Here is a 12,313-nt window from a genome sequence, read left to right on the forward strand (position 1 = left end):
CCTTGTATATGCTACGACTGCCTCGTAGTCTTACAACGCTTCCATATTGTTAGAGGTCCAACCCATGGTCTCACCATACTTTTATCATACCAATCATAATCATCATGAGTCAGACCACATTGTCTATATTCCAATCAGGTGTTTGGATCATGCTTCGAACCCCAAAGCCTTCATTAGACAAGAATAGGCAGAAAGGCTCTAACATAACCCTCGACCTAGATCCTTCCACGCGTTTGCTATGAACTACTAATAATGCACCAATTTGATGTTGAAAGCTTATGAACTCCCAACCTCTCGCAGAACCTCTATCCAGACTGCCACTTGAAATGGCTTCCCTGTTGACTAGGATGTGAAACTTTTCATGGTTCGTACCTGATTCTATCCACAAAAATCCAAATGGTTCTCCCCACTTGAACTCAACTTCTCTCTTCCCATCCACAAAAGTTGATGGGTTTCCAACCCATTTCACATCATTACAATCCAAACTATTGATATACTAAGCTTACAAGGTCTATTGTTCCATTACTAGCCAATCTTAACGATCATACCCACATCCAAAATCTAGATGAACACTTCCTAAAATCTCAACAAGTTCAATAATCCCAAGCACTTCCCTTGATACAACTCCTAATCTCTAAGTCATTTCTGCTCGTGACAAAGAACTATAACCCTTGGCCGGAATGAACGGGTCATCAATTCAACAACTCCCTTGACAAAGGATCGACGTACTCAAAGTTCGCCAATAGATACCATTCGATTTCTGCTGACAATCCCAATGGCTGAAATAAAACCCATGTGAACAACACTTTCCCATCACTTAAGAGTGATATGTTACCACTACTAAATTCCTACTGAAGGTAGCAATCGAGAACCTGAGCTTTACAACAGCTAGCCTTCCTTGACTAGCCAACTCAAGCGCTTATGCATTCTAAGACCGGGTGATCATTCCTAATACCTCAACGAATCTCAAAATCCTTAAGTACTTTCCGCTGAATCCAATACAAGTCCTTGGTGACTGATCGGTTGATGGGGAACAACATCTCAATATGGAACAAGTACCCAACTCGCTTTGAAGGTGTGAACATGAAAACTACCGATCTTACACTCATGACCGACCTAATTCCTTACTACCTCGAAAGCATGCACACCCCTACACATCTTGCATTCAAACCCGACACGCCTACCTTGCAGGTTCTTGAAATTCTCGCTAATACTACTACTGATCTAACCGGCTGTTGATCTCCTAAGCGGAATACTTAAGCCTTTTCTATATATGGCCATCGATATGAAAAATGCCATATGAAAATTTTCCGAATAAAATAACTATATTAATCATACAGGTGCTTCCATTCTTAGATAATCAACGCATATTATTTCACACACATCAACACATAATTATTAGCATAGTGATTTAAGAATGAAAGAAAAGAATACGATATATACCCATAGTGTCTCAGGGTTCTACTCCCCCTTCCTGCAGAATCACTTGAAATGGAACCTAAGCCACCCCAACCACTAAACACGGGCAATTTTCCATGATATGACCAGGTTGATGACAACGATGACACAATTCTACTTCCAGGGTGCATTCTTGGCGAAATTGGCCTTTTCATCCACACCTGCTGCATTTGAACTTGCCACACACACACACGCATGTGTTCCTTCACCCTTTGTACAAATGTCGCGGCCTCTCGGGCCTCTAGCACTAGACATGGAAACATCAAACTACTTAGATGTTGTTGATAGAGTCGGATCATGAGTTCGCTCCCTCTTTTCTAGTTGCCTCTCCAAACCAAGATCCTGCTCCCAAGTCACCTCCACATCCCATCAACTGCCTGAACAAATGAGATCCGATCCTCGAACCTGGAGACCAGTCAGTCAATGACATGACAAATAATGTCAGGTAACTCCTTGTCTAAAGCTTGAGAAACCTCAGTTGCAATCCAATCGTGGAATTGATCCTCCGAAATGCATGAGGCATAATTCACCTTCGATCCTTCATGCCAAGAGCTAGCAATAGGATCCTCCTCCCCAAAATATTCTTAGGTTCCGCAAGCCTTGAGCGCTCGATGGGCCCCTAACTGTCCTGCTACAATCTCAGCCTGAAAAGTCCCGATATGATCATCGAAGATTTTCGTGATCCCTTCCTTGATGGTGCCAAACATTACATGAGTCTTCTCTAAAATAGTGTGCGTAATCTCCGACGAGATTAAATCATGCATATCTAGCATCAATTAGCTCAGTAGCTGCACCTATTCCTATGCCAGAATCAGAACCTCCTTCACGTGTGCTCATCACCATTCTGAAAAACAATCATACAAATGATCAGAACATACCCAATAATCCTCATCCCACAAGCTTCCTAGATTCTCCAAGACTCTCCCCGATTCGTGTATGGATTCTTTGGTTTTAGTAGTATGGGCCCAACACTACCTTCCACACATATCCATATTTCCACAAGAATTATCCCAAATCCTCCAAGTCACCTTCTCAAACTAGTACTCCAAGTACTTGCTAAACAGCACATCCGAACCCACTAAAACACCTCATAGGCTCTCGTAGGTTCCCGATGTCACCCTGCCATCAGTTGCTAAAGAAATCTCACTAATGTCAGCTATCTACTTCATGAATATAATCACATGCCACAAAGCTTAGATAATCCTTCGAGTAAAAGATTCAACCCTACAATAGTTAGACTCAAACTACTGATGTGTAATAGAGTCAAATCCATCACTCTGAGATTATTTAACCTTTGCAACATGTGACTTAACATATTCACTCAATAGCTAACTTATATCACTAAGAGTTCCACAAAGCACCAAGCAAACAACATTCGTGCAATAACACTCCAAGCCATTGAACAAACAAAGAACCTCCAAAGATCTCTTACAACAACCCATGATAGGAACTTCCACTCTCACTGTCGGTTGCCTTATGCATGAAAACTGTACACAATACAGGATCAAATAGACTGTTGAATAAAAGACTCTACCCTAGGACCACAACCAAACGATGAAAAGGAAATAAGGCCAAATCAATCATTTTAGGGCTATATGATCCTAACCGTATAAATTTTTTAAAGCATACACTTAGCAATTACTGATACCAATACATATTCCCAATCTAGCATAACATCCAATGTTTCCTAGGCTACAAGGAATCACATGTCAGGCCAATCTATCATGCAATTCGTGAAAGTATCCCTAGCATTATCCTACCATGCAAACATTCATATCATATAGCATATCAACATGTATGGGTATTCTAGGAATCACTTACTTGTGCTCAGCCGATTGCATGCATCAAACCCCTTTTTCTTTACAAAAATCCTTTTAGAAATTTGTTTGCTTTTAAAAGACTACCAATTCCTCATTTTGAGTTCAGTCACACCCGAGAGTGTACCTGAATCATCAAACCGAGGCTCTAATACCAACATGTAACATCCCAAAAACTAGAAGGTAAAATATTCATTTTTAATTCATTTTAAAACATCCAGTAACCATGTCAAAACAACCAAAAGTGTATCAAAGTAAAATAATATCATAGTACAAATCCTAAAATCACATAATGCGGAAAACATGGGAAAATGCGGTGCAATCGAGCTGGGCCCTCCCCTTTCGGACTGGAAGTACCTGATACATAAATTGAAAACCGCAAGCACAAAATGTAGTGAGCTCCCCCAAAATACCACATACTATACATACATAATAGTCAAGCCTATATGGGTGCTTGCAATCCACTTCGGTCTATTTCAACCGGATACAGTCAAACATATATGCGTGCATGCAATCCCCTTCGGTCTATTTCAACCGGATACATTCAAGCATATCTGGGTGCTCTCAATCCCCTTCGGTCTTTTTCAATCGGAGACAACCAAACATATATGGGTGCTTGTAACTCCCGTCGGTCTATTTCAACCAGATCGGGTCTATTTCACCCATACCACTACCAAATAATATCATAAAAAAAGAATCATAGAGTCATCAAGCAAACACATGCATAACTGGCAGTTGTCATGAAGACAATCATCATACTACATCATAAACGAGTGGTCCAAAATTGGTGCCTTCGACCCATAGCTATAGTGAAGGAAAATCACTCAGACTGAAGGTATCAAATCACACTCGAGCTGCTGACTTACAAATCCTCTCACTTTAAATCACAAGTAAAATAAACCCTAATTAGAAATTAGGTCAATAGCCCACCACGAAGGTCCCAACCTGAAATCCTATCTTTAAGGGAAAAAGTTAATTAATCCTAGTCTTATTGGGACTAACCCACCAAGGCCCACATACAATTAGTCCCAAGGCCCAAAAGATATGCCCTGTCAAAAATGGGTCCAAGTCTAAAAGCCCATAAAAAAAACACACGGTCCAACAATAGCTCAAAGTCCTTAAGCCCCAAAACGGCCTAGAATAAATTCCAAGTCTTCCCTCTTATGAGTACGCTCAGCGTACCCTCGGAGTACTACCGACGTACTCAAAACCCTCGCAGCATCAGGACCTTCAGCACATACATATGCATGTGCCATGCGTACGCCCCAAATGACCAACTTCTATTTTTGAGCTCTTAATCAGTTAATACATATCGTCCAACTTCAGATCTAGGATCCTTAAAACGTAGTAAGCCATAAAGTTGCCAACTTTATGCTTTTGCAAGTCTTAATGGGACCCTAAAACCCATTTTTGTTAATCTAAACTTATAATATGAACATAAAATTAAGCATGATTCATCAAAACCCATCAAGATGATATTTTTATGTTCCCTAGTAACTCCATAATGGATTATGTTTCCAACTTTATCCATTAGAATGGTCCAACTAACCAAGATCTAGTCTTTAAGTCTTACAGGGACCAAAAATGCATATTTTCCAACTTAATTCATTAAGTCCAAGTGTCAAGCTTTTAGATCTGAATCAATATGATGTTTAAATGGATAGCGTTTCCAACTTTATCCATAACAAGTTCACAAAATTTCAAGATATAAACTTTATGCACTGAAGTGACCAAAAGCTCATAACACCCCAAAACTAGCCAGATCTAACAAATGAATCATCAAGATTCAAGCTTTATACCTCTAGAAGAAAGATCAAGGTGAACAAACTCTAGATCTACAAGCTCCAATGCAACCAAAACTTCTACAATGAGTTCCTTCTTCTCCAAGGTGCACCAAGAACACTCTAAAGCACTTAAAACACCTTTTTTTCTCACAAGGTTGGGTTAAAGGTTCAAGAGAGGGTGTTGGAGAGATGGAGGCTAGGAATGGAATGAGTTTAGGAGAGTTAAAGAGCTTAAATAGGGCTCAAACCACAAAAATAGGGTTTGGTAACTGATCGCGTACGTCCATTGTACTCAATTTACGCCTAGCATACTAGTGCTGCCCTAGTACGCCCAACGTACATGTTGAGGACGCCCAGCATACGCGACTCAACCCAAAACCACCCTAACTTCAAACGGTCATAACTTATTTCAACTTCAATTTCAATGATCTTTATATCCACGAAAAGGTGTTGAGAAGCTCAACAACCCTATCAAATCTCCTTTGCATTAAAACTTACCGAACTTAAATTCAAAATTCATAAAAGGCTTGAACTATCACTTTACGGTTACACCCTTGGGCTCCAAACCACCAACCAAAGTCTCAGATCGCCTAATCTACATTAGTTACATCCACAGGGTCTAAATCTCTCTTTCCCCCAAGGCCCAAAGCCTTATGTTAACTGGTCTTCGGGTCACGACCCCGAATTATGAAACAATTTGAAATAGGGTGTTACAACTCTCCCCTTTTTAAATTAGATTTCGTCTTCGAAATCACTCCTTGCTAGTCTCCAGTAAATTATTCGATCCGACCAACTCTTCTAGATCCTTGATGAAAGTCAACCGCAACATATGATGACCTTCCAATAATCGAACCCATTCTTAGTAGAACTCACATACTTACGACGAACGAATGCCTGCTCCCACTAACCTTAACCAATGAAGGACATTCGTTACCACTTAGCTCAGATCTAGGAATCCAATACCTTATCCGACTTCCCAAAATGCAAAACCATTATGAAATACTATTAATAGAACTTATCTCTGCAATCCGGACTGGAAGAAATCATAAGTATGAAGACCCAATGTGTCGACCCAACCACTATAGTATATTGTGTAAAATGAAAAATGTTTCCAAAGCTCTTGGCTTTGACTTTCCTAAAATATGATGGTCCAAGGCCTCGACCAAACCATTATGGTACAATGTATAAAATGAAAAATGTTCCAAAGTTCATGGCTTTAACCTCCTTGGAGTCTGATGGCCCAAGGTCTCAACCCAACCACCATGGTACATTGCATAAAATGCCAAACGGTTTAAAAGCCATTGGCCTTGACCTGCCTGGCGTCTGGCATACCAAGGACTCAATGGCTAACACCATCCTAGACCTCGGATAAACAACCTTAGTCATAAGAAAGGGCTCAAAAACTTGTCAAAACAAAAGTCAACTATCAAAGCACGAAGAAAAAGAAACAAACATTAATAACAAAAGGAAACTTATCTAAATAGGAAACCCGACCTACATACCCCAATGAAAAAGACAAATTGTTTCAAACATAGCCACATAGGGCTTATACCAATATAACAAAAAGCATACCACAAACATCAAGAGGAACCGGCATCATCACAAAGTTGCACTAACCGCCACACTTAACCCGTTAACCTTGAACATTGAAGCATAATATAAAGATGGCAGGGAATCTAGAGCTTCGTCCACCTCCATACTATAATCTTCATTGTATCACTCATCCTCTTCCAAAGGCTTCCCCATTTTAATAGCCTCTCTCGATTGACGATTATCAGCGGCCTCCCCTGCAACCAAACACATATCACGAAGCTTATTCACCTTATAACTAAACTTATGGCTCTCCAATAGTTTGTCCACACACCAAACTCTCTCTTCTTTATCACCCACTACGAATCACGCTCTAGGTTTTCTAATGCACAAGACTTAGCCACCACAATTCGATCCCTCATTCCAAAAAGGAAATGAAGGCAACACACAATCAACCAAGTCAACCTCCCAATAAAGAAGGCTTCCATTCCATTTCATCTCTAAGACATCCATAAAATCAACCCTCTTTTAAATAATTAGAGAAAAATACACCAAACCCCAACACTTTTCAAATAAAGGGGGGGAGGGCAGAAGAAGGACACAAATACAATAAAGAAGGAAAGATACTTACCTTTCGCCATAACATAAAACTCCAACATCTTCCCATAAAGCCTCAAAGAGGTTCTCATTATAACACCGACGAGGACACACTCGGGAAAGTCATTCAACACCACATAAAAAACCGAAGAACACTGGTTGTCTTCTTTTTATCATAATAAAAGATAAATGACTGATTAGGGATCGATTTCGTACGACGCTACATCGTACCAACATGATCATCATTCACCCAGTAGTAGCGATTCCATCAGTTCTTAGGAGAATTTTTGTTCTGTTACTAAAGCATGAATATACTTATGAACACAAAATGTATAGTTCTTACCAGATGATGCTGAGGCAAACCGGAAAATATGCTGAAATACCTACACATCACCCTATAACTAAACTTGTGGCTCTCCAACAGTTTGTCCACACACTAAGCTCGCTCTTCTTCATCACCCACTACAAATCATGCTCTAGGTTTTCCAATGTAGAAGACTTAGCCACCACAATTCGCTCCCTCATTCCAGAAAGGAAATGAAGGCAACACACAATCAACCAAGTCAACCTCCCAATAATGAAGGCTTCCAGTCCATTTCATCTCTAAGACATCCATAAAATCAACCCTCTTTTCAATAATTAGAGAAAAATACACCAAACCCCAACACTTTTCAAATAAAGGGGGGAGGGGAGAAGGAGGACACAAATACAATAAAGAAGGAAAGAAACTTACCTTTCGCCATAACATAAAACTCCAACATCTTCCCATAAAGCCTCCAAGAGGTTCTCATCACAACACCGACAAGGACATACTCGGGAAAGTCATTCACTACCACTTAAAAAAACTGAAGAACCCTGTTTGTCTCCTCTTTATCAAAATAAAAGATAAATGACGGATTAGGGATCGATTTCGTACGACGCTACATCGTACCAACACGGTCATCATTCACCCAGTAGTAGTGATTCCCTTCTTAGGAGAATTTTTTTTCTGTTACTAAAGCATGAATATACTTATCAACACAAAATGTATAGTTCTTACCAGATGATGCTGAGGCAAACCAAAAAAAATGGAGAAATACCCACACATCAAGCATGATCCCATTGGCTCGACACAACATCTTAAAGGCGACAATTTTGTTCACGTTGTTTGGCACCAACTAGTTGAGATGAACCTTATGGTGAGCCAACGCAAGAAGTCAGAAGTAGGAAAGAGATAGCCAGCATTAAAATGCTCCACGTACACGGCAATTTTCCCCTCCGACAGTTCCCGGAACATGGATTTTTCTCTAGGGAACGTAACAATGTCCTCCTATTGAAAACCATACTTCTATTGAAGGGCTGAAACTGGTCAGGAGTAGGTTTAACTTTGATCGAAGTATCCTTGACGAAAAAGATGTTGATCAAAAAAGAAAAACCCAAAGGAGAAGAAAGCCAACGGAGAAGAAAAATGAGGAGAACTAGTTAATATAAAGAATATAGTTGGGCAGGAACTTTGAAAACCCTAGAAGACATTGATGATAACCGACATCACATTCTAAGGAAACTGTCACTTCGTGTAGTCGAAACGATAGGGACAAAACACAACGATACATATGGCCCAGACTAGTCTCACCCATTACAACTAAGCAAGCCTACACCATAATGGCTAAGAATAGGGGACTTAATAACGTGCCTCTTAGCCACATCAGAAGAAACTAACAATGACGCTACCAAACCTTCGCATCATTTGGCAGCACGTCAGTCCTATTTCCCATCCATAACTCTAGCATGCTTTGGACTAGCTTCGTTGTCCTACGGCTAGCCTGGAATACTCGCGGTCAATTCTATTGAAGACAAAATAGTACCTACGGACTTCAGTGGTGGGGCATGAACCACTACTAATGCTAAGTCAGTTATGTCTTAGAATATATCCGTACACTTATCTCTCCTGGAGATTAACTTGACCGTTAGAGTGTTAGCCCATGCGTAACACCCCATTTTTGCCTTATAGTATAAACGAACAGTCACACAAATAAACGTTTTTGATAGAAGACTATTTAAAAAAAATAGTCTTGATGAAAGTCATAGTAATCGCAAAACCAAGAGTGTGCGTATAGAGAACATCCAAATCTGTTTTAATAAGAGGTTATGATTTTTCAAAGTTTCAACATATCAGTGTGCGAAATAGAAACCAAAATCGATATTGGTCGATTGTTAGGAAAAACAATCTAAATGAGAATTGAAGATCTCATCAATACCTATCCGTCGATATAAAGACAGTCGAGAACAAATATTGCATGAGAGAGTTATGAGTTTTATATGGGATTTAATAGTCTAAGTCTGTTAAAAATATAGCTTTAAAAATAAAGTAAGAATTAGCTGACGGAGTCTAAATCAAAGTTGTAGATCTCGTCGATAGCTACACGTGGATATAAATAACATAAAAAATAGAGCTCGTATGAAGAAGATATGATTTTTTGAAGAATCTGAAAATCTGCACGCGCAGGCCCGCGGCCGACAAGGTGCACGACGCACAAAGACAACACGACGCGGCCCACCAGGTTTTTGCCATGTATCACCCTCTGACTGAAGGCATGTCACCAACCCCAAAAAGATACACAACACGTATTTGTGGTGCGCGGTGCGCACCCCTACTATAAATAGATGTCTTCGGCTTCCTTCATTTCTCACTCTTTCGTCACACTCTCTTCAGTTCAAACTCTTTGGAGATGACCCACCCCTCGAGTCCGACCTTTCTAGGTTTTTGGAGTGCTATAGCGAAACTATGAGGCAGTGAGCGGGGAAAATAAAAGTACTCGGTATAGAAGCCATGCCTGCGATCTTCCCAGTTTTTGATTGGATCCTTATAAAGTTATAAGTTAAGCTACGCTTCTAGTGTTACGTATATTTACATTCATAGTCGTTTTTATGGACACACACACACACACACACACACACACACATATATATATATATATATATATATATATATATATATATATATATATATATATATGATTTATAAGTAATTCTAGTTATAAAGGTGACTGATCTAGTTACGTGAGAGGTGTCTACAATGATCATGTTGTCTTGGTTGTTGGATTTTAGAAAGGCTATATGTCGAAACGGTCCTGCCTCCTAACTGTCCAACCTGGATGATCCTTATTTTATAGAACTCTCAGTATTCGTTGATATTAGTGAAAGATCTCACTTTCATTACTAAATCGTCATAAGGATTAGTAAGTAATAGTACTATAAGTAACACTTGTTAAGCGTGTTAGTATCCAGATTGGATAACCAGTAGAATTGCCCAGATAACTATCAATCGTCTGAGTAATTGTCTAAGTGAGTTATCTCGCTATACTATATATTACATTACATGTCCATGAATGTTAAGATAGAGAACTAGTAGAGTAGAGTTGATAGAATAGTCTTTATGTGCTTAAGTGTAAACTGGTAGAGTAGAAAGTATACATGTGCACGTAGAATCTAAAGTTCAGTCTCTATGTGCGTAATGATTGTGATATTACAGTTAGTTAGAGGGTTGATGGAGAAACGACAAAAGTATGGGAGCCTATAGACCCATATAGATTTAGTTAGGGTTGATGGTTGAACGACTAAAGTACGGGAGCCTATAGACTCAAGTAGATTTAGTTAGGGTTGATAGCATAATGAAAAAAGTATGGGAGCCTATAGACCCGAGTAGATTTAGTTAGGGTTGATGGCAGAACGACCAAAGTACGGGAGCCATTTTTTGTATGCATATATATATATATATATATACATATATATATATATATATATATATATATATATATATATATATTATAACGATGTGAATTTTCAAAATAATTTTTCATTTTCAAACATAACAAATTTCATAAAGTAATCTTAAATCTCAATGTATCAAATATCTGTTCAGAAAACACATCCCATAATCTCAAATACATAAATCTCTATCAGTGTGTACGGATCATGCAGGTGCCTTCCCGCGATCCTCGCTGGTAACTGAAACACATATAACATAACACGGTAAGCATAATTGCTTAGTGAGTTCTCCAAAATACCACATACAGCACACAAGCCACTCAAGGCTATAACTCGGTATAACCCTTCGGTCAATGTGTCTTAGCGGGACCCTCTAGCTCGTAGCTTGTTGGACCCTCCAGTCCGATCTAGCTCGTTGGACCCTCCGGTCCGGTATAAATCATTGGACCCTCCGGTCCGGTCTGATCGAGGAACCTCTGGCCTCATGAGTCGTTGGACCCTCTGGTTCGGTCTATAAAACACATAGCATACATATAACATAATGCACATAAATCTCAGACATACTCGTACACATAACACATAAGACACTTCGTTCTGCACATAGATACCACTCTAGGTAATGTATAGTGAGAAGAATCACCTCGGGTAAATCGGATAATCTCGAACTCGAATACTGATCTAGCCTCCGCCTAAGCACATAAACAAGTTCATCTAATTAACAACGGCTCTCAAAGGCTAGATTAATCCCCCATTAATAAATCCTCAGAAGGGTAAAAGATCATTTTACCCTCCCCCAAGACCCAAGGTCCAATTATTGACCAAACCCTAAAAGTCAACGAAAGTCAACTCAGTCAACGGTCCAACTTTGACGAGACTCACCGAGTTCACTCATGGGACTCGACGAGTTTATGCACATCCTCTGAGCCTTCTAAGGCCTCTCTCGGTCTCGTCGAGTTAACCTTTCAGTCGACGAGTTACCACTGATCATGAATCGCGGGGCAACCCGACTCGACTTGTTGAGTCCTCTCATGGACTCGACGAGTTTCCTCCACGGCAACTCCCAAATGACCTCCTGAGGTCATATCTGTTTCTCTATCTTATAGATCTGACCTTTAAACACTCAAAAGTCATGTAAAGGTCCAACGTTTATACTCATGCAAGACTCATAAGGCTCTTTTTGGTGAAATAACCCCTAAAATGGAAACCTAGGTTTTAAATCTCTAATGGAACAGTAAAAAGCTAGAAGTTTGGGACTCTCTCGACCCCTGAAGGTCCAGATTCAAAGTCTACTCCTCCAATGGGCCTCATATGCTTCGAATTCCAACTAAGGAAGGGGGTAAAAGAGCCCTAGATTCAAGCAATCTACCATAAACACGAGAA

Source organism: Lactuca serriola, chromosome 8 (assembly GCF_051521515.1).
Source record: "Lactuca serriola cultivar US96UC23 chromosome 8, Lser_US96UC23_V15, whole genome shotgun sequence".
NCBI lineage: Eukaryota > Viridiplantae > Streptophyta > Magnoliopsida > Asterales > Asteraceae > Lactuca > Lactuca serriola.